The sequence below is a fragment of the Mobula hypostoma genome, chromosome 2 (assembly GCF_963921235.1).
Source record: "Mobula hypostoma chromosome 2, sMobHyp1.1, whole genome shotgun sequence".
In the NCBI taxonomy this organism is placed as follows: Eukaryota; Metazoa; Chordata; class Chondrichthyes; order Myliobatiformes; family Myliobatidae; genus Mobula; species Mobula hypostoma.
In genome coordinates, this window is record NC_086098.1 from 94337635 (window position 1) to 94364384 (window position 26750).

Here is a 26750-nt window from a genome sequence, read left to right on the forward strand (position 1 = left end):
GAGTAGCAAACCGCACGACCCCATTTACATCGGTGGTGCGCAAGTGGAACAGTTCAAAAGCTTTAAGTCCCTCAGGGTCAATATAACAAATGGCCTGACTTGATCCAACCAAGCAGAGTTCACTGCCAAGAAGGACCACCAGCGCCTTTACTTCCTAAGAAAGCGAAAGAAATTTGGCCTGTCCCTAAAACCCTCACTAATTTTTATAGATGCACCGTAGAAAGCATTCTTCTACAGTGCATCACAACCTGGTATGGAAGTTGTCCTGTCCAAGAGCAGAATAAGTTGCAGAAGATCATGAACACAGCCCAGCACATCACACAAACCAATCTTCCATCCTTGGACTCACTTTACACTGCATGCTGTCGGAGCAGTGTTGCCAGGATAATCAAGGACACGACCCACCCAGCCAACACACTTTTCGTCCCTCTTCCCTCCAGGAGAAGGCTCAGGAGCTTGAAGACTCGTACGGCCAGATATGGGAACAGCTTCTTTCCATCTGTGATAAGACTGCTGAATGGATCCTGACCCGGATCTAGGCCGTACCCTCCAAATGTCTGGACCTGCCTCTCAGTTTTTTTGCACTACCTTACTTATCCTTTTTTATTTTCTGTTTATGATTTATAATTTAAGTTTTCAATATTTACTATCGATTTGTACTCCAGGGAGTGCGAAGCGCAGAATCAAATATCGCTGTGATGATTGTACACTCTAGTATCAATTGTTTGGCGACAATAAAGTATAAAGTATAAATGGAAGTCCCTCTATTCTGAGGTTGTGCCTGCTGACTTTAGACTCCCCCGCGATAGGAAACAACCTCTCCACATAAAGTCTATGTGGAGTCTTTCTGAATAAGCTAAGATAGACTGGCAAATGATACTTAAAGGGTTGACGGTGGATATGCAATAGCAAGCATTTAAAGATCGCATGGATGAACTACAACAATTGTTCATCCCTGTTTGGCAAAAGAATAAACTAGGGAAGGTAGTGCACTCATGGCTGACAAGGGAAATTAGAGATAGTATCAATTCCAAAGAAGAAACATACAAATTAGCCAGAAAAAGCGGCTCACCTGAGGACTGGGAGAAATTCAAAGTCCAGCAGAGGAGGACAAAGGGCTTAATTAGGAAAGGGAATAAAGATTATGAGAGAAAACTGGCAGGGAACATAAAAACTGACTGTAAAAGCTTTTATAGATATTTACAAAGAAAAAGATTGGTTAAGACAAATGAAGGTCCCTTACAGTCAGAAATAGGTGAATTGATCATGGGGAACAAGGACATGGCAGACCAATTGAATAACTACTTTGGTTCTGGCTTCACTAAGGAGGACATAAATAATCTTCCGGAAATAGTAGGGGACTGAGGGTCTAGTGAGATGGAGGAACTGAGGGAAATACATGTTAGTAGGGAAGTGGTGTTAGGAATATTGAAGGGATTAAAGGCAGATAAATCCCCAGGCCAGACAGTCTGCATCCCAGAGTGCTTAAGGAAGTAGCCCAAGAAATAGTGGATGCATTAGTGATAATTTTTCAAAACTCTTTAGATTCTGGACTAGTTCCTGAGTATTGGAGGGTGGCTAATGTAACCCCGCTTTTTAAAAAAGGAGGGAGAGAAAAACCGGGGAATTATAGACCGGTTAACCTAATATCGGTGGTGGGGTCAGTTATCAAAGATGTGATAATAGCATATTTGGAAAGCGGTGAAATTATCGGACAAAGTCAGCATGGATTTCTGAAACGAAAATCATGTCTGACGAATCTCATAGAATTTTTTGAGTATGTAACTAGTAGAGTGGATAGGAGAGAACCAGTGGATGTGGTATACTTGGATTTACAAAAGGCTTTTGACAAGGTCCCACACAGGAGGTTAGTGTGCAAACTTAAAGCACATGGTATTGGGGGTATGGTATTGATGTGGATAGAGAATTGCTGGCAGACAGGAAGCAAAGAGTGTGAATAAATGGGACCTTTTCAGAATGGCAGGCAGTGACTAGTGTTGTACCGCAAGGCTCAGTGCTGGGACTCTAGTTGTTTACAATTTATATTAATGACTTGGATGAGGGCATTAAATGCAGCATCTCCAAGTTTGTGGATGACACGAAGCTGGGCGGCAGTGTTAGCTGTGAGGAGGATGCTAAGAGGATGCAGGGTGACTTGGATAGGTTAGGTGAGTGGGCAAATCCATGGCAGATGCAATTTAATGTGGATAAATGTGAGGTTATCCACTTTGGTGGCAAAAACAGGAAAACAGGTTATTAACGCAAACAACAGGAATTCTGCAGATGCTGGAAATTCAAGCAACATACATCAAAGTTGCTGGTGAACGCAGCAGGCCAAGCAGCATCTATAGGAAGAGGCGCAGTCGACGTTTCAGGCCGAGACCCTTCGTCAGGACTAACTGAAGGAAGAGTGAGTAAGGGATTTGAAAGCTGGAGGGGGAGGGGGAGATGCAAAATGATAGGAGAAGACAGGAGGGGGAGGGATAGAGCCGAGAGCTGGACAGGTGATAGGCAAAAGGGGATACGAGAGGATCATGGGACAGTAGGTCCGGGAAGAAAGACAGGGGGGGGGGGACCAAGAGGATGGGCAAGAGGTATATTCAGAGGGACAGAGGGAGAAAAAGGAGAGTGAGAGAAAGAATGTGTGCATAAAAATGAGTAACAGATGGGGTACGAGGGGGAGGTGGGGCCTTAGCGGAAGTTAGAGAAGTCAATGTTCATGCCATCAGGTTGGAGGCTACCCAGATGGAATATAAGGTTATTATCTGAATTGTGGCCGATTAGGAAAAGGGGAGGTGCACCGAGACCTGGGTGTCATTATACAACAGTCATTGAAAGTGGGCATGTAGGTACAGCAGGCGGTGAAAAAGGTGAATGGTATGCTGGCATTCATAGCAAGAGGATTCGAGTACAGGAGCAGGGAGGTACTACTGCAGTTGTACAAGGCCTTGGTGAGACCACACCTGGAGAATTGTATGCAGTTTTGGTCCCCTAATCTGAGGAAAGACATTCTTGCCATAGAGAGAGTACAAAGAAGGTTCACCAGATTGATTCCTGGGATGGCAGGACTTTCATATGATGAAAGACTGGATCAACTAGGTTTATACTCAGTGGAATTTAGAAGATTGAGGGGGGATCTTATTGAAACGTATAAAATCCTAAAAGGATTGGATAGGCTAGATGCAGGAAGATTGTTCCCGATGGTGGGGTGGTCCAGAACGAGGGGTCACAGTGTAAGGATAAAGGGGAAGCCTTTTAGGACCGAAATGAGGAAAAACTTCTTCACACGAAGAGTGGTGAATCTGTGGAATTCTCTGCCACAGGAAACAGTTGAGACCAGTTCATTGGCTATATTTAAGAGGGAGTTAGATATGGCTCTTGTGGCTAAAGGGATCAGGGGGTATGGAGAGAAGGCAGGTACAGGGTTCTGAGTTGGATGATCAGCCATGATCATACTGAATGTCAGTGCCGGCTCAAAGGGCGGAAGGGTCTACTCCTGCACCTATTTTCTATGTTTCTATGTTTCTCTCCAGACCTTTCAATGTTTAATACGTTTCAATAAGATCCACCCTCATTTTTCTGAAATCCAGAGAGTACAAACTCAGTGCCTTCAAATAGTTTTCATACATTAACCCAATTACTCCCAGAGTCATTCCTGTGAACCTCCTCTGAACACTCTCCAATGCCAGCTACCATTTCTTAGAATACGGGGCCCAAAACTGCCCACAATACTCCAAGTGCTCTCTGAACAATGCTTTCTGAAGTCTTAGCATCACATCCTTGCTCTTACACTCTCGAAATGAATGCTAACATTGCATTTGCCTTTTTTACCACTGACTCAACCAGGAATGAAAGGGTTACTGTATGAGGATCATCTGGCAGCTTTTTGGCTGTATTCCTTGGAGTTCAAGAGAATGAGGGGGGATCTCATAGAAACATTCTGAATGCTAAAAGGCCTGAACAGATTAGATATGGCAAAGTTATTTCCCATGGATAGGTAAGGGGATATGAATTCCAGATTCCATTGAAGATGCGGAGAAATTACTTTGTCAGAGGGTGGTAAATCTGTGGAATTTGATGCCATGAGCGGCTGTGGAGGCCAAGTCATTGGGTGCATTTAAGGCAGAGATAGATAGGTTCTTGATTAGCCAGGACATCAGAGGGTATGGGGTGAAGGCAGGTGAGTGGGGATGACTGGAAGAATTGGATCAGCCCATGATTGAATGGCAGAACAGACCTGATAGGCTGAATGGCCTACTTCTGCTCCTATATCTTATAGTCTTATGGTCTAAGCTGCAAGTTAACCTTTAGGGAATCCTCCATGAGGATTCCCAAGTCCCTGTGTACCTTAGATTTTTGAATTTTCTCCCCATTTAGAAAATAGTCTATGCCTTTATTCCTTCTATCAAAGTGCATGGCCAAACACTTACCTACACTATATTCCGTCTGCCACTTATTTCCCCATGCTTCCAATCTGTCTAAATCCTTCTGCAGACTCTCTATTTCTGCATTGCTGCCTGCTTGTCTGTCTATCTTGATACTGACCTCAAATTTGGCCATCGTTTCTGCCAGCCAAATCATTACCGACCCCTGCAGAACACTACTAGTCACCAAAAACCAATCAGAATAGGTCCCATTCAATCCCATGCATTACCTTTTGCCAGTCAGCCAATCTTCTACCCATGCAAGTACCTTTCCTGTAACACTATGGGCTCTTATCCTGTTAAGCAGCCTCATGTGCAGCACATTGTCAAAGGTCTTCTGAAAATCCAAGTAAACTGACTCTCCTTTGTTAATCTTTCTTGGTGTTTACTCATAGAATGCCAACAGATTTGTCAGGCAAGATTTCCCCTGAAGAAAACCATGCTGACTTTGGCCTTCTTTATCATGCGCCTCCAAGTACCCCACAACCTCATCCTTAATAATGGATTCAAACATCTTCCCAACCACTAAGGTCAGACTAACTGGCCTATAATTTCCTTTTTCTCTGGCGCCCTTCTTTCTTAAAGACTGGAGTGACATTTGCAATTTTCCAGTTCTCCAGAAGCATTCCAGAATCCAGTGATTCTTGAACAATCATTACTACTGCTTCCAGAATCTCTTCAGCTACGTCTTTCAGAAACTAAAGGTGCAGTCCATTTGGTTCAGATGACTTACCTCTCTTCAGAATGTTCACCTTCCCAACCACCTTCTCCTTAGTAGTAGCAACTACACTCACTTTTGTCCCTGAACACTCCCAAATTTCTGGTATATTGCCAGAATAGTGATATAGTGGTATAGTGTCTTCCTTAGTGAAGGTTGATGGAAAATACTTATTAAGTTAATCTGTTGTTCCCCATTACTACCTCTCCAGTGTCATGTTCCAGTGGTGCAATATCCACTCTCACCTCTCTTTTACTCTTCCTATATTTGAAAACTTTTTGATATCCTTTTTTTATTGTCGGCTAGCTTACCTTCATGTTTCATCTTTCACTCATTATGGTTTTTGTAACTTCCCACTAATTTTTGCTATATTATATGCCCTGTCTTTTGCTGTTATGCTGCCTTTTGTTTCCCCTGTCAGCCAGATGCCTCAATGTCCCTCTAGAATACTTCTACAACTTTGGAATGTATCCGTCCATCCTGTGCCATCTGAATTGCCCCCAGAAACTCCAGCCACTACTGTACTGTCGTTATCCCTGATAGTGACCTATTTCAATCAACTTTGGCCAGCTCCTCTCTCATAGCTTTGCAAATCCCTTTACTCCATTGTGATACTGATGCATCTGACATTAGCTTCCCCCTTTCAGACTACAGGGTGAATTCTATCGTATTTTTATCACTGCTTCTTAAGGGTTCCTTTAACATAAGCTCCCTAATCAAATCTGATTCATTACACAACACCCAATCCAGAATTGCCTTTCCTTTAGTGGGATCAACCAGAAGATGCTATATAAAGCCTTCTAGTAGGCGTTCTACAAATTTCCTCTTTTAGGATCCAGCACCAACCTAATTTTGTCAATCTACCTGCATGACTATTGCAACATTGTCCACATTATATTCTTTTCCTTTCTCCCATTGTAATTTATAATCCACATCTTGGCTACCGTTTGGAGTCTGTATATAACTCTTATCAGGTTCAATAACATTGACAGTATAAATTATCCAGAGTGGAGAATTATTAATTAGTTTTGGGCTTAGGTATTGAAGGACCATCAGGCAGTGACGGTCATTCTATGGGATCACACTCACAAATATTATGTGGGGAAGTGGCCTCCACAATTGGGATGGTTGCAATCAACTGTTTTCCAAAGGTTACTTTGGTCATTATTAACTGTGCACAGGAGGATGTAGCATGGGGTGGGTGGGGGAATATATAGTGAAAAGGACATTAAAAGACAAGGGCAAGAGTTTCCATCAGGGCCAATGACTTTTCAACATTTTAAAAGCTACTAGAAATCTTAAAACCTCACAACCCCAAGTCATTGAGACTACACCAGAGGCTAGTGAGACACAGCACAATACTAAGTGTTAGAAGACATGGGGAATCTGTCACTTCAGTGCCAATATGTTAGCATGTGCAAGCAGTTATTAATCTAACTGAAATAAAGGTGCCTGAATGCTACTCACCTACAATGAAGCAGTTATTCACTCCTCTTGTTGAGAGACAACTAAGCAGGAGTGAGTTTAAACCAGTCAAAAATAGAGGGAACAGAGGATTATTGGAATTGGTTGGCACAGATCATGCACTATTTGGAGCAATTGAAATACACTTTGGCATGTCTCAATATCAAAAGATATACAAAATAAACCTGACATTTTCTTTCTTTTCAAAAAATCAAGAAAGTTCCAGAGAAATTTGTTCATTTGTGGAATGTACAAATGTCAGCATTGTTATCCATTCCCAATTGCCTTGAAATGAAGGTGTTATATTTGTTCTTAATAAAAAACAGTTTGGCACGGGTAAAAACTAACACATATTTATTTACAGAATACTCCGGTCATGGCTTCATCTTGACATCAGCGCGTGCAACCAGCTCACCAATGTCACCTCCAGTTCCAGGTTGAACAGTCCTTATTGCACACTAGGAAATGAAGTTCTTTATTATGTACACACATAATAACACATCTTTTCCCCTTTAAAGAAAAAAACAAACACAATACTATGCCCTCATAAACCTGCAAAAAAACAATAATGTTTTCCACAAAGATATTTACATAAACTTCAGTTGTAATGAGCAAATATAGTCCCTCAGTCACTCATCTATTTTCACTCCATCTCTGAGGAGGTTTAATGATCCCTTTTCTGCTATCTGTTTTCCTAGGCGTATTGCTTTCATTTTTTGTGTTCAGTCTCTGATGTGGTTTAGTGATCGCTTTTGTTCTGCTATTTGTTTCCCCGGGTGTATTGCTTTTATTTGCTGTGTTGGTATTATTGTTGTGTAGATATATAATGGGGGGCGGGGTCTTGATGTAGAAAGTGCACTGGATGAGAAGGATTTGGGCATCTTAGAAGACTCATTACTATCAACATCTGGATAATGCACAGAAGCGATTAGGAAGACTAATAGAGTATTGGGCTATATAATGCATTGAGTAGAGTTCAAGTCTAAAGACTTTCTCATTAAGCTGTTTAATATGTTTGTGAGGCCACACCTTGAGCACTGTGTGTAATTTTGGTCTACATATTGTGTGAGGGATGTGAAAGCACTGGAGAGAGTCCAGAAACGGCTGATGAGACTTGTTCCAGGTCTGCTGGGTATGAGATTTGAAAAGAGATTGAAAGAATTAAATCCTTTTAGCCTAAGTAGATGTAGAATGAGAGGAGACATGATAGAAGTGTTCAAAGATCATTAAGGGTAAAAGTAAAGTGATATCAGCAGCTACTTCAAAATTTATCCATCAACAAGGACATGGGGGCATAGGTAGACACTGGTAAATGGGAGATTTCAAACTAACATCAGGAGGCATTTCCTTACACAGTAAGCTGTGGACACCTAGTTGTGTAGTTGAGAGTAGTACTTCAGAGACTTCCAAGTCTAAACTTGATCGCTATTTCAACGCATTATATGAATAGGAATTTGGCAAGCTTGATTGGGCAAAATGGCCTGTTCTTGTCATAAACTTTGTGATGTTCCAATGTTCATTTCAAGAACTCTGATTAACATGTTCCTTTCCATCACATCCTTTTGCCAAGTTCCTATCTGTTTGTCTCTATTCTTATTCTTACTGTGTGACCATAATTCGCTCTATATACCTCATAATGGAGCCCTGGACAACATCCATGTGATTAGTGAGTCTTTGCACAAATTCCAACTGAATCTGTCTCAATCCAAGGAGCTCCTTCTGTTGGCTGTGTATCATAAATAGTAACTCCTGTTAGTTTGTATAGAACTGGTGCTGTTGACTTTTGGATCTGTGTGGTCTCTCCTTTTTATTTTTCCTCTTCAATTTCAGACAAGATCATAGAGATATCTTTGATTTCCAGTCTTTAATTGAAAGTCGATGAGAGACAAATTTTGAACCGAAGTTGTATGTTATGGAAGCAAGACTGGCAACTTATTCATCATAATCACTGTGTTCAGCATGGCATCCTGACTGTCATGCTGATATAGCTGGTACAGATGTCTATGGAAGGTGGAATTCTTCTGCTTCTCCTGCATAACCACTCTGGAGCTCTGATGGATGCTGTTATGAGTTTCTTGAGTTATATCAGATAAACGCATGAGCACCTCAGAGACATCAGCATATTCTTCCATAAATGAAGTACGGTTACCTTTGGTCTGAGAAGCCACTATGAAAACTGTTTTCACCAGCTTGAGCTTTTTATGTGCACTCAGACCTAATATTAGCTGTGCTGTCTTTTCTGTGCCTTTAGGTGCTGTCCCTTGTTGTTAAAGCCTACTATACAGCCCCTTTTACTGGAATCAGTATAGCCTGTCACTGTTAACTTAACAGGGTAAACCTTGGTCTTTACTTTGAGAGTCTTGTAATCATCTATGGATAACAGATTCAACTGAGCTCTGGTGTCAAGCTTGAATGGAATTACTGACTCACTCACAGTCATTAGAACAATCCATTCTGTTTTTTATCAACACCAGCAGTCTGCAGAGAATCCACAAAGACTCCTCCATTTCCTCAGCAACCATGTGCCCCAGCTTTGCAGCAGTTTGCAAAATTATTCCTCTTCCTCCAATTATTGCAGGACTTTCCATAGGCAGGACACGTCTTTGAAATACGCCTCCCTCCACATTTGTTACATTTGTTCTTTGAGCCTACCTCTTTGCTTTCTGGCTGCTTAGTGAAATGCCTTGTGCTCGTTCCTCTGTTTGCACAGCACGCACTGTTGTTTCTGCCATGTGCAGCTCCTTAGCTTGCCCTCATGTGGTCTCTGCTGTCCTACACAGATCCACAGCCTCTTCCAGTGTTAAATCTTTTTCATGGAGAAATCTTTCTCTGAGCCCATTATTTGATGTTCTGCAAACTATTTTGTCTCTAACTAGTGAATCTCTCAATTCTCCAGACTCACAGGACTTACTCAGTGTGTGAAGCTCAGCTACTGTAACTATTGGTCAAAACTAACACCTTGTTTCTGGTCACAGAAAAATAACTTATACCTCTCAAACATGATGTACTTACTTGTGACAAAATGCTCCTCAAATTTTGTCATTAGAGTGTCCAGTGTAAAAGCTGCCTCATCAATTGGAAGCTGCCAAAGTATATTTTCTAATTACATGTAAAATATAGACACATTCAATTTTCATCCATGCCTCCAGCTCTGCTCGCATCTAAATTTATACTGAATCGCTTTTTGAAGCATTCCTAGTTAGCAGTTAGATTGCCAGTAATCTACATATGTGCAGGAAGACTTAGCATATCCATGACAAGCATTTACCTGGATTTCCCTTGGTGAATCTACTGAGCTTCTGGAACAGTGTGCTCTGTCACCACTCTGACCACCGACCTCACTTGCCATGTCTTTTTTTCCCTCTTGTTGGAATGAGCATCTCTTTCTCAGGACACACAGTATTCATTTACGCTCAGTGTTCAGACCTTATGCCGACTTCAAACACCATCTAATGTTTGTTCTTAATAAAAATAAACTTGGCATGGGTAAAAACTAACACATGTTTATTTACAGAAGGCTGCAGCCATGGTTTCAGCCCAACATCAACGTGTGCAACCAGTTTGCCAATGTCACTTCTGGTTCTGAAGTGAACAGCACCCATTGCACACTGGGAACTGAAGATCTTTACTATGAACACATATAACAACACAGAAGGGATGGGTAAGAGTCACACACATGTTGATCGATGTGGAAGCAATAATAGGCAACACTGGGTGAGGATGGCATATTTCCTCCAGTGAAGGCCATTAGTGAACCAGATAGGGTTTCACAACAATCCAGTGGTTCCTATCTTGGAACATTTCTTCCATTATCTGCTGCCATGATGTAGAAGCCTTGTAGATAGAGCTTAACATTGGATGTATCAGTATTACAGTGGAGTAAAGGGAATTACAGAGGCACAAGAGAGGAGCTAGCCAAAGTTGATTGGAAGTGGATACTAGCAAGGTTGATGGCAGAGTGCCAATGGCTGGAATTTCTGGGAGGTGCAATGATTAATTCTTAAGGGAGGATGAGGCAACTCTGTCGACAAGGGAAGTGAAAGACAGCATAAAAGCAACTGAGATATCATATAATGTAGCAAAATTAGTGTGAAGGTAGGGGATTGGGAAGCTTTTAAAAATCAACTGAAGGTAACTATGAAAAGTCATACCATGGGCTCATATCTTGTTAAGCAGCCTAATGTGTGGCATCATGTCAAAGGCTTTCTGCAAATCGAAATAAACAACATCCACTGACTCTCCATTTATTAACTTGCCTATTATTTCTTCAACTCCAAAAGGAAAGGTACAGGCTGTGTAACATGACACAATAGGCTATAGTCAGCATGGTTACCTTAAAGGGAAATATCATCTGACAAATATGTTGGAATACTTTGAAGAAATAACAGGCAGGATAGCAAAGGAGAGTCACTGGATATCTACTTGGATTTTCAGAAGAACTTTGACAAGGAGTTGGGCATGAGGCTGCCTAACAAGATAAAAGCCATGGTATTACAAGAAAAAAACTATCATGGATGGAAGACTGGCTGATGTGCAGCAGGCAAAGATTGGGAATAAATGGAACTTCTGGTTGGCTGCCGGTGATGTTCTACAGTGGTTGGTGTTGAGACCACTCTTTTTACATTATATGTCTATGATTTTGATGAAGGAATTGACGGCTTTTTGGCTAATGTTGGGGAATACACAAAGATAGGAGGTGCGGATAGTATTGAGGAAGCAGATTGTCAGCAGAAGGATAGACAGATTGGAAGAATAGGCAAAGAGGTGGCAGAAAGAATATAGTGTGGGGAAGTGCATGGTCATGTGCTTTGGTAGAATGAATAAGGCATGGACTATTTTCTAAATAGCGAGAAAGTTCAATAAGCAGAGATGCAAATGGACTTCATGAGGACTCTCTAAAAATTAACTTGTAGGTTGAGTCAAAGGTAAGGAAAGCAAATGCAAATATTAACATTCATTTAGAGAGGACCAGAATACAAAAGCAAGGGTGTAATGCTGAGACTTTATAAGGAATTGGTCAGACTGCACTTAGAGTTTCATGAGCAGTTTTGGGCGCCTTACCTAAGGAAAAGACTCATGCATGAAAATCCAAGGAGATCACCAGTTTCTAAGATACTGAAAATACCCAATCTGGAAGCAACAAATATTCTACAATCAAAAACACTTAGATCACATTTCTTCCTGATTCTGATGTTTGTTCTGAACAACAACGGAACATCATAACCATGTCTGCATGCTTTTATGTATTGAGTTGCTGCACATGATTGGCTGATTAGATATTTGCATAATTGAGCACGTGTACATGTGTACCTAATACGGTGGCCAAGGAATGTATTTTACACCTCTGCAAACCTCACCCTTAGACCAGTAAGGATTTGCTTTCTACCTTATAATGAAAAGCTTAATATAGCTTGACTGATGCCATTGCTATACATGAACAACACAACCCAGGAGTATATAACAAACTTTTGATTTAAGATCTCACCAGGAGATCCAACAAGATTGAGTGAATGGCAAAATCTTGTGAAGCATACTCGAAAGTTTTTTTTCCATTCAAAGTTAATATCAAACACGGGAAATAATTTTCTTTAAATCCGTGAAGAAAAGTGAATGTTCCAGATAATTCAAATGTATTTACTTTTATTTTGAAAATAACATGCCATCAGTTTCTCTGATGCATGAGCATATCCAAATGTGCAAATTGGAGGCACGGAGGTTGATAAATGATTATTTGAACATTCTCATCCTTGTAATTTCGATTTCTGCAATTTTACCTAGCCAATGTCCCCTGTGATCTTCTACATCTGACCTTCTGTACATCCTGATTTATTTTTCACTCCATACCAGCTGCTTTGTCATTAGTTTAGATTTCAGGGCCCAAGAATCCCCTCCAAAACTTCCTTTAAGATGCTTTTTTCTTTTAATCTACTTTGATGAAGATTTTGGTCACTTGTTCTAATACCTCCCTATATATCCTGAGGTTTATTGCTTGTTAATACTACTTAAATACAGGTTAGATAATGTTCATTTATTTGTCACCTGTACACACATCAAAGCATATAGTGCAATTCATGGTTTGTGTCAAATTAAATTGGCAAGGATAGTTTTGATCTCCACAAGTGTCACCATGCTTCCAGTGCCAACATAGCATGTCCACGACTCACTAACCCAAACTATGTGTCTTTTAGGAATGTAGGAGGAAACTGGAGCACTGGAGAAAGCTCTCGCAACCACGGGGAGAATGTACAGACTCCATACAGACAGCAATGAGTGTCGAAGCATGATCTTACAACTGCCACTGTAGAGCAGCTGTGTTAGCCACGAAGTTACTGTGTTAGGCGCTATGTTATTGTTAGTACTGCAGGATGATCAATGAACATTTGCTGTAAAGATATTGACAATCGTTGCAGATACTGAAAGTCTCATGGGATTTATAAGACTCAAAATCAGAAACGGGTTTAAGATTCACCAGCATAAGTTGTGAAATTTGTTAACTATACAGTAGCAGTACAATTCAATGCATCATAAATAAAGTAAAAATTTGAATTGCAGTAATTATATCTACTTTTCAAATAGTTATGCTGAAATAAGTAGTGCAAAAGAAGAAATAATACAAAAAGAATATTGAGGTGGTGCTTGTGGGTTCAATGTCCATTTAGAAGTCGGATGGCAGAGGGGAAGAAGCTGTTCCTGAATCACTGGGTGTGTGCTTTCAGGCTACTGTACCTTCTTCCTGTTGGTAACAATGAGAAAAGGACAGGTCCTGTGTGGTATGGGTCCTTAATGATGGATGCCACCTTCCTGAGTCACCACTCCTTGAAGATGACTTGGATACTATAGAGGGTAGTATCTATGATGGAACTGACTAACTTTTATAACTTTCTGCAACTTACTTCAATTCCTGTGCAATTGCCTCCCAATACCAGGTGGTGATGCAGTCCATCAAAATGCTCTCCATAGTACAGCTACAGAAGTTTTTGAGTATTTTAAGTGACAACCTAAATCCCTTCAAACTCCTAATGAAGTATAGCCGCTGTCTTGCCTCTTTATAACTGCATCAATATGCTAGGACCAGGTTAGATCCTCAGAGATATCGACACCCATGAACTTGAAATTGCTTACTCTCTTCACTTCCAATTCCTCTTTGAGAATTTGTTTGTGTACCCTCATCTTATCCTTTCTGAAGTCCAGAATCAGCTCTCTGGTTTTACTGACACTGAGTTCAAGGTTCTTGTTGTGACACCACTCAACGAGCTGGAATACCTCGCTCTTGTACGAACTCTTGTCTCCATCTAAGATTCTGCCAACGATGGTCGTATCAAGAGCAAACTTACAGATCGCATTTCAGCTATGCCGAGCCGCAGAGACATGGGTGTGGACGGAGTAGAACACTGGGCTAAGCACACACTCCTGCGTTGCGCCGGTGATGATTGTCAGCGACGTGGAGATGCTATTTCCAATTCAAATATATTGTGATCTGGCAATTAGGAAGTCAAGGATGCAGTGGCAGAGGGAAGTACAGAGACCCAGGTTCTCCAGTTCTTTTCTATCAAAACTGTAGGGATGATGGTGCTGAACACAGTGCAACAGTCAATAAATAACATCCTAACAGGTATTTCTATTGTCCAGGTGATCCAAGGCCGTGTGGAAAGCCATTGGGATTGCATCTGCCACAGACCTATTGTGGATCCAAGCCCTTGCTGAGGCAGGAGTTTATTCCAGCCATGACAAACCTCTCAAAGCATTTCATCACCGTAGATGTGAGTGCTAATGGACGATACTCGTTAAGGCAGATCACACTACTCACCTTGGGCACTGGCATAATTGTTGCCCTACTGAAGCAGGTGGGCACTTCTGACCATAGCAATGAGAGATTGAAACTGTCTTTGAATACCCTTGTCAGTTGGTTGGCACAAGTTTTCAGAGCCTTACCTGGCACTCCATTGGGGCCTGCTACCTTGCATGGATTCACACTTATGAAAGACAGCCTGCCATTTGCCTCCGTGGTTACCTAATGCTGCAGAGATCAACATAGCTATAGTTTTATTCTCTCTTTCGAAGCGAACATAAAAGCTGTTGAGGTCATCTAGTAGTGAAGCATCACTGCCATTCATGATGCTGGGTTGTGCTTTGTAGGAAGTAAAGGCCTGCAAACCCTGCCAGAATTGGCGTGCATCTGATATTACCTCCAGCCTCTCTCAGAATTGTTCCTTAGAACTTGAAGTAGCCTGCTGCAATTATACTTGGTTTTCTTATACAGACCTGGGTCACCAGTCTTAAATGCCACAGATCTAGCCCCCAGCAGACTAAGAAACTTTTAGTTCATCCATGGCTTTTGGCTTGGGAATGTACAGTAAGTTTTCAAAGGCACACACAGGTTTTAATGAAGTTGGTGACAACTGTGGCATACTCATCCAGATTCAAAAATGACTCCCTGAATACAGTCCACCAATTCAAAGCAATCCAGTAAGCATTCCTGTACCTCCCTTGTCCATACCTTCTTGGCCCTCTCTACTATTGCTGCAGTCCTCAGTCTCTGCCTAGACTCAGGGAGTAGAATACAGCCGGGTGATCAGACTTTCTGAAGTGTGGGCGTGGAATAGCATGGCAGACAGTCTTGATCTTAGTGTAACAGTGGTCCTGTGTGTTGTTTCCTCTGGTACTACAAGTGATTTATTGATAATAATTATTTAGTGACTTTATCAATCTGGCCTGGTTAAAGTCTCTCTAAGTGATGGGGGTAGGCATAAGGATGGGCTATTTTATGCCTGTTGTTTGCATTGCTCAGATCATCTGGAGCCTGTTTGACATTGGCCTGAGATGAAGTGTACACCGCTACCAAAATGAACACTGAAATCTCCTACGGTAGGTAAAATGGATGACACATTATTGCGAAGTATTCTAGGTCTGGCGAACAGAAGTGGGAAAGCACTGCTACATTTGTATGCCATGAGGAATTGATCATGAAGCATTCACCTCCTCCTCCGCTTTTCAGAGACTCAACAGTCTCGACAGACACTTGGCAATGTGTCGTAAACCTGTCTATTTGAATTGCAGCATCCAGAATGGAAGGAGTTAACCAAGATTCCATGAAGCAAAGGACACATGTGATCCTAATGTCCCCCTGACACAGTTCCCTAGCTCTGAGATAGTCAATTTTATTTACCAGAGACTGTATGTTTGCTAGTAAGATAGCTGGCATTGGGAGTTGAAAACCTCATTTTTTTAAAAGCACAATTAGCCCATCATGTTGATCTTGTTTCTACCGTCGCCCTAAGGGCTCAGTCCGCTGGCCACATCCTGATCCATTTCCATCGGCTTTAAGCAGCAATGGATTGTTGAAATTGCATTAAAACATATTACTGACCGTACACACCTGAGATGCAGCTGTGGTTCTCAGCTGTAGCAGGGTGAAATGAGAATATTTGAGCATTTCCATTATAGCTGCAACACTTTGAGTTGCCATACCTGGTGCCCTGAAAAATAAACTATGGTCACTCATTCTTAGGGGAAGAAGTGAGCAGGCACTGATGTTTATTGTTAATGAAGACTACTAACTCAAGGTTATTTTAGTTTTACTATTCCTTCAATCCCTCAAGCAATAGGACCATTACACTAGAAGTTTCATCCCTATATTGACAAAAAACTTCAACTAAATTATTTGAAATCTCCACAGTAATACCTGGCAGGCATCTCAGACTCTTGTGGAGAATATTTACGAAAGAATAGGAGGAATTATTAGTTGCGCAAACACGAGGAATTTTGGAGATGCTGGAAATTCAAGCTACACACATCAAAGTTGCTGGTGAATGCAGCAGGCCAGGCAGCATCTCTGGGAAGAGGTACAGTCGACATTTCGGGCCGAGACCCTTCGTCAGGACTAACTGAAGGAAGAGCTAGTAAGAGATTTGAAAGTGGGAGGGGGAGGGGAGATCTAAAATGATAGGAGAAGACAGGAGGGGGAGGGATGGAGCCAAGAGCCGGACAGGTGATTGGCAAAGGGGATATGAGAGGATCATGGGACAGGAGGCCCAGGGAGAAGGAAAAGGGGGAGGGGGGAAAACCCAGAGGATGGGCAAGGGGTATAGTCAGAGGGACAGACGGAGAAAAAGGAGAGAGAGAGAGAGAGAGAAAGAATGTGTGTATATAAATAAATAACGGATGGGGTACGAGGGGGAGGTGGAGCATTAGCAGAAGTTAGAGAAGTCAATGTTCATGCCATCAGGTTGGAGGCTACCCAGACGGAATATAAGGTGTTGTTCCTCCAACCTGAGTGTGGCTTCATCTTTACAGTAGAGGAGGCCATGGACAGCCCATTCTGATATGTTGGCCACACATTTTAATTCCACATCCCATTCCCATTCTGATATGTATATCCACGGCCTCCTCTACTGTAAAGATGAAGCCACACTCAGGTTGGAGGAACAACACCTTATATTCTGTCTGGGTAGCCTCCAACCTGATGGTATGAACATTGACTTCTCTAACTTCTACTAATGCCCCACCTCCCCCATTATTTATTTATGTACACAATACTTTCTCTCTCTCTCTCTCTCCTTTTTCTCCCTCTGTCCCTCTGACTATACCCCTTGCCCATCCTCTGGGTTTCCCCCCCCTCCCCCTTTTCCTTCTCCCTGGGCCTCCTGTCCCATGATCCTCTCATATCCCTTTTGCCAATCACCTGTCCAGCTCTTGGCTCCATCCCTCCAGCTCCTGTCTTCTCCTATCATTTTGGATCTCCCCCTCCCCCTCACACTTTCAAATCTCTTACTAGCTCTTCCTTCAGTTAGTCCTGACGAAGGGTCTCGGCCTGAAACGTCGACTGTACCTCTCCCTAGAGATGCTGCCTGGCCTGCTGCGTTCACCAGCAACTTGGAATTATTAGTTGATCTCGTTTTTGCTATTTTAGAGGAAGCTAACAATGAAATTACTGTCAATATTCCAGCTCATCAATTAACCAAGTGGAGAGCATTCTTTCATGCACCCAAGTTCAAGCTTAATTGTCATTCAACTACACTTATGAATACAGCCAAAGGAAACAGTGTAACTGCAGACAAACGCAATTCTCCTCTGCTTTTGAGAGACTCGACAGACACTTGGCAATGTGTAGTGAAGCTGTCTATTTGAATTGCAGCATTCAGAATGGCAGGGGTTAACCATTTAACCATACAACAATTACAGCACGGAAACAGGCCATCTCAGCCCTTCTGGTCCGTGCCGAACTTTTACTCTCACCTAGTCCCACTGACCTGCACTCAGCCCATAACCCTCCATTCCTTTCCTGTCCATATAGCTGTCCAATTTAACTTTAAATGACAACATCGAACCTGCCTCAATCACTTCTGCTGGAAGCTCGTTCCACACAGCTACCACTCTCTGAGTAAAGAAGTTCCCCCTCACGTTACCCCTAAACTTTTGCCCTTTAACTCTCAACTCATGTCCTCTTGTTTGAATCTCCCCCACTCTCAATGGAAAAAGCCTATCCACGTCAACTCTATCTATCCCCCTCATAATTTTAAATACCTCTATCAAGTCCCCCTTCAACCTTCTACGCTCCAAAGAATAAAGACCCAACTTGTTCAACCTTTCTCTGTAACTTGGGTGATGAAACCCAGGTAACATTCTAGTAAACCTTCTCTGTACTCTCTCTATTTTGTTGACATATTTCCTATAATTTGGTGACCAATATAGGCCACCATTATAAACAATTCCATGAAACAAAGGACTGAAAGAACACTGGCCAACAGCACTGACAGGAGAGGCCAGCTCCCAGGCTAGCATGGACACCCGCCATGCCACTCCATATCCAGCATCTCCTCTCCAGAGCGGCTGCAACAGGTAACTCTCACGGCATTAGAGCTTGTTCAGTGCAACGACCAAGCTCTCCCGCAATCACCCAATTTGTGCCCTGTAGATAGTAAAAAGGCTTTGAGATGCAAAGAGATTATTCTCCCATTGCAGGATGTCCTGCCTCTGAACAGCATGTCAAGTTGAGTTTCTTGTCAATGGTGACCCCCTCCCCATCCCCCGACATTGAAGACAAAGGATAATGTCACTGTATGCTATGGGTGGATAGACATACTCCCACGTCTTGAGGTTGGATACTCTGCGGCAAAAATACCAGCTGCCACTTACAATACCATGCAGTAATGTGGTCTAAATATTTCAGGTTGCAGTCATAGACTTGTTCAAGAGTTAAGAATTAAATTAAATGTAACCCTTTCACCAGGCTCATATGCAAACTTGGCTCAAAGGCTAATTTGGCTAACAGCCATCTGACTCAACTGTGAAAAGGCCACCTTTATAATAATATATGCCTAAGGTTGGTATCAGTTGGGGTTCAACCAAACAGGAAAGTTAGGATGTTTTGATTAATGGAACCTCAACTGGAAAGCTGTGTAAACACTGTCTATACAGAATTACCAGGCCCCAAGAAATGACGAATCATACACCAGCATAAAATTATGAACAACATATATTTACTATTTTCAGTTTTGTCAAACAGTTATTAAAAGAAAGAAAAGAAAGAAAAAATACAAGGGCCTATTACAGTTAGACAAGTCTAACTGTGCACCTGACCCCATTGGAGCTGATCTCTTCCAAAAGCTGGGTATAACCATTACTCATGATGCTGAATTCTCATCACCAACCAATGGTAGAACTTCCCATCTTGGACTCCTTCCTCTCGCAAAACACTACTTGCAATAGTGTCTTTTCATCAAGTCAAATCCTACAGGTGTCTCCCTAACCTTCTCTTCTCCACATCTCCCCCAAAAGACCACAAAAAACGACTATTGTCCATCACAAATCTCCCTTTGCCCAGTTCTCTCTAGAACTTCTCCCAATCCCACCATCCTGATTGGCTGACTTAACATTCCTAAGCTGAACAACATGGCTCCTTACCTTTAGCCGAAACCAAAACATTCTGTCAGCAGGACACACTGCTTTTACAGAAGCTAGTAAAATGAAATGCCTTATAGCATAGCAGTAGAAATCTTAACCAGGGCATTGCATAATCATTGCCCACTCACCAACCATCCTCATTTCTGACCTAATGAAGGAAGGAAGATAATTGAAGTAACTAAAAATGGACACTGCTCTGAGAAAATCCTGCAATGATATCCTTGAGCCGAGATAATTGACCTTAAACAATTACTATCATCCATCTTTGCACAAGGCACAGCTCTAACGACTGGAGTATTTCCCTTTAGTATCCACTTGCTTCAGTTTTATCAGGGGTCCTGGTTGCCTCATTGCATCAAATATTACCATGATTTCAAGGGCAGCCACTATACCTCATTTTTGAATACTGCTCTTTCACCTATGTTTAATGATGAGATCCAGATCGAGGTCCTGGCAAAAACAAGACTGGGCATTTAGTGTGCAGATTATTGGTGAGTAAGTGTTATTGGATAGCTTTGATGACAGCTTCTAGCATTTGGCTGAAGGCTCAGAGTAGAACAATTGGGACATAATTAGCTGGATTAGATTTGCCCTGGTTTTTGAGAAAACAATTTTATTAGGTATATTTTTCTGCATGATCAGGTTGATGCCAGCATTGTAAATGTACTGGGAAAAGGTGTGGCTAGTTTTGGACCACAATTTGTCAATGCTTCGGGTATTGCTCTGGAATTAATGTTATATACTTTATAGAACATACCTGGGTGTGAATAAAATCATAGAACATTACAGCATGAAACAGGCCCTTCAGCCCATCTAGTAAATGCCAGACTATTAATCTGCCTAGTCCCATCGACCTGCACCTGGACCACAGCCCTCCATATCTCTCCCATCCATGTAGCTATCCAAATTTCACTTAGTATTGAAATTGAACCCACAAATATCACTTCCACTGGCAGCTCATTCCATACTCTCACCACCCTCGAAATATTGATTAAATATGCCAACAACAGTGGCCATTTCATAAAGGAAACCTTCATTACCAAGAAAGGTCAGAAGTTTGAAACATTACCTTCATGGGGTTTCAAGTTGCTTCGAGAATATTGATGAATGTATGATTAAGTTATCTACACTCATCCTTAAGTTATAAGATAGAAATATGAACAAATACAGATTTGTTTCATTTGTTTCATATAAAGCTTCATCGTGTATTAAAATGCATAATTGCATTAATTTAAAGCTGCATATTGAATATATCAGGTAATTATCTTCAGTTGGGACTATGTGGAAGTTTGCTGGCTGGAACCTGTGGAATGAGGAAACAAGACTGGAGTGGTTAAATTACCGGGTTGGCAATCCAAAGGTTGGACTAATGATCTTCGAGACATGAATACAAATCCAACATTGGCAGCAGGGGAGATTAAATTCAGTTAATTAAATAATCAGATTATATAATTATTCTATTTTTGGCAGCCATGACCATGAAACTGCACGTTTGCTTTAAACAGCAAAATGCTGAAGGAAATCAGCAAGTCAGGCAGAATCTATGGAGGGGAATAAATAGTCAGCTTTTTAACTGAGAGAGTTCACCAGGACTGGAAGGGAAGGGAGAATAAGCAAGGATCAGAATGTGTGTGTAATGGGTATCAGGGTGTCGGGAAGGAGAACAAACTGGCAGTTGGTAGGTGAAGCCAGGTGTGGGGCTGGGAGAGAAGAAGTAAGAAGCTGGTAGGTAATAGGTGGTAAAGTTAAAGGGCTAAAGAAGGTCTTTGATAGGAGAGGAGAGTGGACCATGAGAGAAAGGGACTTTAATGGTTTAGGATATTGAAGGATACAATTCTATGAGTATGCTTATGCCAGGCTATCTGTGGAACTACTCTCCCAATTTCAGAGCCAGTTCCCATGCATTTGTGAAATGGTTGAGAGACTTTTCCACACCTGGATCTGGTAGGTGTTGGGTTGATACATCATCAAAGTCCCTGGTATATTATATCTCTCCATCAGCACTGACACACCAGGGGTAGCCAAATAATGGTATAAAGAAAGGAAAGAATTCTTAACATAATCTCCAAATCCAATGAACGATAATACATTGGGTGCACGATAACACTACCCATGCCATTGAACTGCATTACCATTGCCAAATGTCCCACTATCAACAGTATGAGGATGACCATTGCCAGGTAACTCATTTGAACCAATCACAAATGCTACAAGGGCAGATCAGAAATTGGATATCTTGCGGCAAGTGACTTAATTCTAACACATGAGACCTTTTCTCCTTCTATAAGTCACAAGTCTTGGAATGTTCTCCATTTGTCATGATAGGTGCAGCGCCAGTGAATCTGAAGAACTCAACACCACTAAGAAACAGCTTCTTCCCCTCAATCATCATGCTTCTGAGTGCCCATGAACCCAAGAACACTGCCTCATTATTTTGCTCTGTTTTCGCACTATCTTTTTACAGATATTTTGATTTATGTATTCCACTGTACCGCTGCCAAGAAACAACTAATTTCAGACTGTAAGTCAATGACAATATACCTGATTCTGATTCTGAAAGCAGTCACTGTCCAAGGCAATGATTCTACCAACGATGGCTGCAATGTGTACCATCTGCAAAATACATTGCAGTTACTTGCCAGTCATGTTTGCACCCCCCCAAGCACATCCCCCAGTCCTCCTCCCACCACAACTCTCAAAAGTGCAAAGCCTGCAGGTTCCTTTCCTAGTTTTACATCACCTTAAACTGGAATTGGATCATCTCTCCTTCATCATTACTGGATATTAAGCTAAGAATTCCATGCTTAATGACTCTGAGAAACCTCAGTATATCAAAGCAGAGCTCATTTCCTCCAGAACACATGATGATCAATAAACACTGCCTAGGCAGTGATGCCCACGTCCTTGAGGTGCAGGTGATACATATAGTCAATCACAATGATTTTTCTAAACATTCAGGAAATAAATAGTCACCATTAGGGAAGGAAATCCGAAGAATCTATGAAGTTTCTTGTACCTGAAGTAGCTGTGTTTGGAAAAGCTGGAGATGAATCCTTTATCCAATTGGAAAAAAAATCCCCCATAGCCCCCGGACAGTTGTATTTTCAATTACTTTCTGATGAATAGGATTTCTATGTAAACAGCAAGTAGGGTCAAAGAGCAAGTCGTTCAGACTGCTCAATTTTCAGCCAGCAGGAGAAGTAGCTTAGTACAAGTTCTTGATTTGACTCTCATCGAAGAAGCAGCCGGAGAGCCTCATGGAATTTTGCAATGAATGGAAATACAGTGGAACTGGACATCAATTGTCCATAGCAGGAATTTATGTATAGTTGATGTGGTGGAGAATAATACAATAAAAATAAATATAGGAGGGAGGGAGGACACGTATAAAGTCAGACAAATTCAGAGATTCAATGTACATTTATTATCGAAGTACGTATACAGAATACAACTCTGAGGTTTGTCCTCCCACAGGAGCCACAAAACAAAGAAACACCATGGATCCCATGCAAAGAAAACTTCAAACACCCAACAAGTAAAGAAAGAACAAACTGCAAAAATGGCAAAAAGTGAGTGAACAACACATAGAATATCAAACATCAAACCAGGCATCCAAGAGTACTTAGTTCAGTTTGGCTCAGCTCCGTACTGCTAGCCGACCGCAAGCCTCAGAGCCAGTCTTCGCCGAGGTGCCCCAATCCATACCGATCGCCCTGATCAAAGCGCACAAAAACTGTAAAATGTAGCAACCAGAATCCAGAAATACATGCAACATGAACCTCAATGTCCTCCAAAATGTGTCCACAGCCATGAACCTTGATGATCACTCCTTGCATTGTGCCACACAAGACAACTACACTTTCCTCTGACAGCAGCTAGCGAAAGGGAGAGGAATACTGGCCAAACACAGGCAGATGACACCGAACACTCACCCGCACTCCACTCTCATCTTCCTCTACTTCAACCTTGCTCGGTGCCTCAATCAGAGAGAAGCAATGACCTCAAGCATGGATTTGCGCCCTGTGTCCAGACTTCCAGGCTACCAGGCTGCACACCCTGCTTCCAAACTCACTGAACTCCCTCTGAGACAGCAAAGCTCCAGATCATTCAATCAATCCAAAAATACACCATCTCAAAATGTCAGTCACAGGTCCCAATTGCACACAGCTTTGTAGTAGAATAATGTTTAAAAGAAGAAGAAGTAAAAGAAGTAGTTCTGTGCATTGTCTGCAGGACGTCACCGTTGGTCGTGTTGTTCACTGGCGCCATCTTCAACAAGTATAAGATGTGAGAGCAGAATTAGGCCACCTGCTCTGTCATGGCTGATTTATTTTTCCTCTCAATCTCATTCTCCTGCTTTCCCCCTGTAACTTTTGATGCCCTTAGTAATCAAGAATCTATTAATTTCTGCTTAAATTACACCCAGTGACTTGGCCTTCAAAGCCATCTGTGGCAATGCATTCAACAATTTCACCACCCTCTGACTAAAGAAATTCCACCCCATCGCTGTTCTAATGGAACTTCTTTCTATTCTGAGGCTAGGCCCTCTGGCCTTAGACTCCCCCTGTACTGGAAACATCGTCTCGACCTGCACACTGTACAGTCCTTTCAATATTCGATAGGCTTCAATTAAATCCGCCCCTCATTCTTATAAACTTCAATCAGTGTCCAACATTAGAATAATGTGTAAAGTGCATACCACTCCCCCATACGCAAGGGTGCCACTGACAAAATTGACAGAGGGAATGGAAAAGATAATGATATCCTATTCATGTTTCAGTTTGCAGAAGCTCTGCAACGTTAAGAGATCTGAATGTTTTCACATGATCCATAAAAGGTTAATGTACAGTTACAGCAAGTTCATGGGAAAGCCAACAGAAAATTCTTTGTGGGGCAAATTGAATGCAAAAGCAGGAAGACTTTGCTTCATTTATGACCTCCTCAGTTAAGGACTGTTATTGCATTGGAAGCAGTTTAGATAAGATTAAGAGAAAAATACCTGGACTGGGTCAATTGTTTATGGGGGAAGATGGACAGATCAAGATTTATTTGACCTGCGATAAGTGAGAATGGGCTTGATCAGAATGTACAAAATCCTGAGGGGTCCCTGAAGGGGTAGATATGGTGTGGATATGTCCTTCTGAGGAAGAACCTAGAACTAGGAGCCATCCACTTACAGCGGGAGTGTAATTAAATGTTCATTCATAGAGGGTTGTGAAACTTTAGAACTCCCTTTCTCAAAAGACACAAAGCAAAATTTTTGAATGCTTTCAGAAGTAGAGAGATACTATTAAGCAAGGGAGGTTGGTGGAAGGCAACTGGGGACAGACAGGAATGTGGAGCAGAGGCTACGATCAGCCATGATCTTAATGAATGGTTGAGGGGATGAACAGAGAACTTCTGCTCTTAAATCACATTTCCCCGCCTCCACTTTTCTCAAAATACATCTTACTACCCTCTCTTCAATCTTCCAGTGATTCAGCACTGCCACATTGAAGTTCCCTCCTGGGAACATAGCAATATCTACATCTCACAAAATAGATGCTAGAAGGCCTAAAGCCAAAGATCATGTGGGCCTAACCACTCAGGTAAAGTTCAACTTCTAGCCTACGTGCTTAATGGAACAGATGGTCGAAGTAGGATATATTTCAGAATTCTAAATAATCACAGTGGGAATGGGAAACATTGGTTTGTGTTTTAAGAATTCTATGTTTTTCATCATTAAATCAAGTGAATATATTGAAAAGAAAAAAAACAGTAATTTGCTAATGAAAATAACTAATAATTATTTTATTTGTTATTTTATGTGCAAGTCCACAGTAGATAAAAGGTTCACAGAAAATACCAGCCTTTGGAAGTAGGATATGCACAACACTAAGTAAGCATTTATGACTGGATGAATTTGGCAAGGATTTTCCCATTGGCCATTTATATTGTTCAGCAGCATGGTGGGAACAGAAGATATTAAGGGAAAAGATAAGATGCTGCCAATAATGTGATGTAGAGCTAGGTTATATGAGGGAGATTAATGGTATTTCTAAAGGATCAGCACAAATTAAATACTTACATTAAAAATTTATAAGGGAAATACAAGACTTGGCTCTTTGAATACATAATCCTGGCACAGTGCCACTTCAAGAGAGATGGCCTTAAGAAAATTGGCTCGGAATTCTGGATGAACTTAGGCAAACAATATTGCTTAAATTCCATGAGTTTCAGTGATGAGATTATGCTTGTATATTCAAATACGATTTTCAAGCTCTGAATTTCAAACATGGTTTACCTGCACAGAGATTCGGAGAAAGAAAAAGCACATAGATCTTTATGAAGTTAGAACTTCAGCAGGAGTAACCTTGTGTTCAGTGAAGGAGAGAATGGAACGGGACAAGATCCAAGTCTGTCAATTATGGCAGGAATTGGACAATGGAAGTACGAAGTATCATCTCAAACTGTGGTCACAAAACCAAAGGACAAGCATTAGACGTCAAGGATTTGTACTCTGTCTGAAGAATAATACACATAAATTAGGTGATCACTTCTGATGAAAGTTTTCACCCCAAAGAATTAACTCTTTCTCTTCCTCCAAATGCTCTCCAACTTGATGAGCATTTCCAACCTTTCCTATTTAAAATTCAGATTGCCAGCATATGCAGTACTATGACTTTCACATATAAACTATAACTGACTAGCACTGGATTCCTGAATATTGAAAGGAAAGTCGAGGCACTAAGTGATGAATTTAAAAGCCAATTAGCAATTCTAAATTACAGCTTCATTTACCACTGCAAAAATGAATCTACAAAACTTGCAGGTTAGCTCAGTTTTCTTCAGGCAACAATTTTTCAGTGAGGTGGTTAAATGGATAGAGAACCTGTGACTGTGCAGCTCTTGTGGTCATTGACATTTCTCTTCTCTGCAATATTCAGTTACGTTAGCAATGTTTAAGAGGAGGAATACATTGCCACCAGAATACAAATATTTAAATCAAAGAGCCTTTCAAATCAGACGTTGAATAAAAGAGTGAAAATTATTTCCAATGTTCAAAACTTTCCAATTTTGCTCTTATGGCAAAATATCAAAGTTCTGCCCAGGAGAAATGTCTGAGCCAAGCATATAAAAAGCAAAATACTGTGGATGATGAAAAAGGAATATTACAACAGATGCTGGAAATAACCAATAGTGCCCATAGAGGGAAGCCATGTTAATACTTTAGGTTGATGACTGATTAGAGCTATCCACTG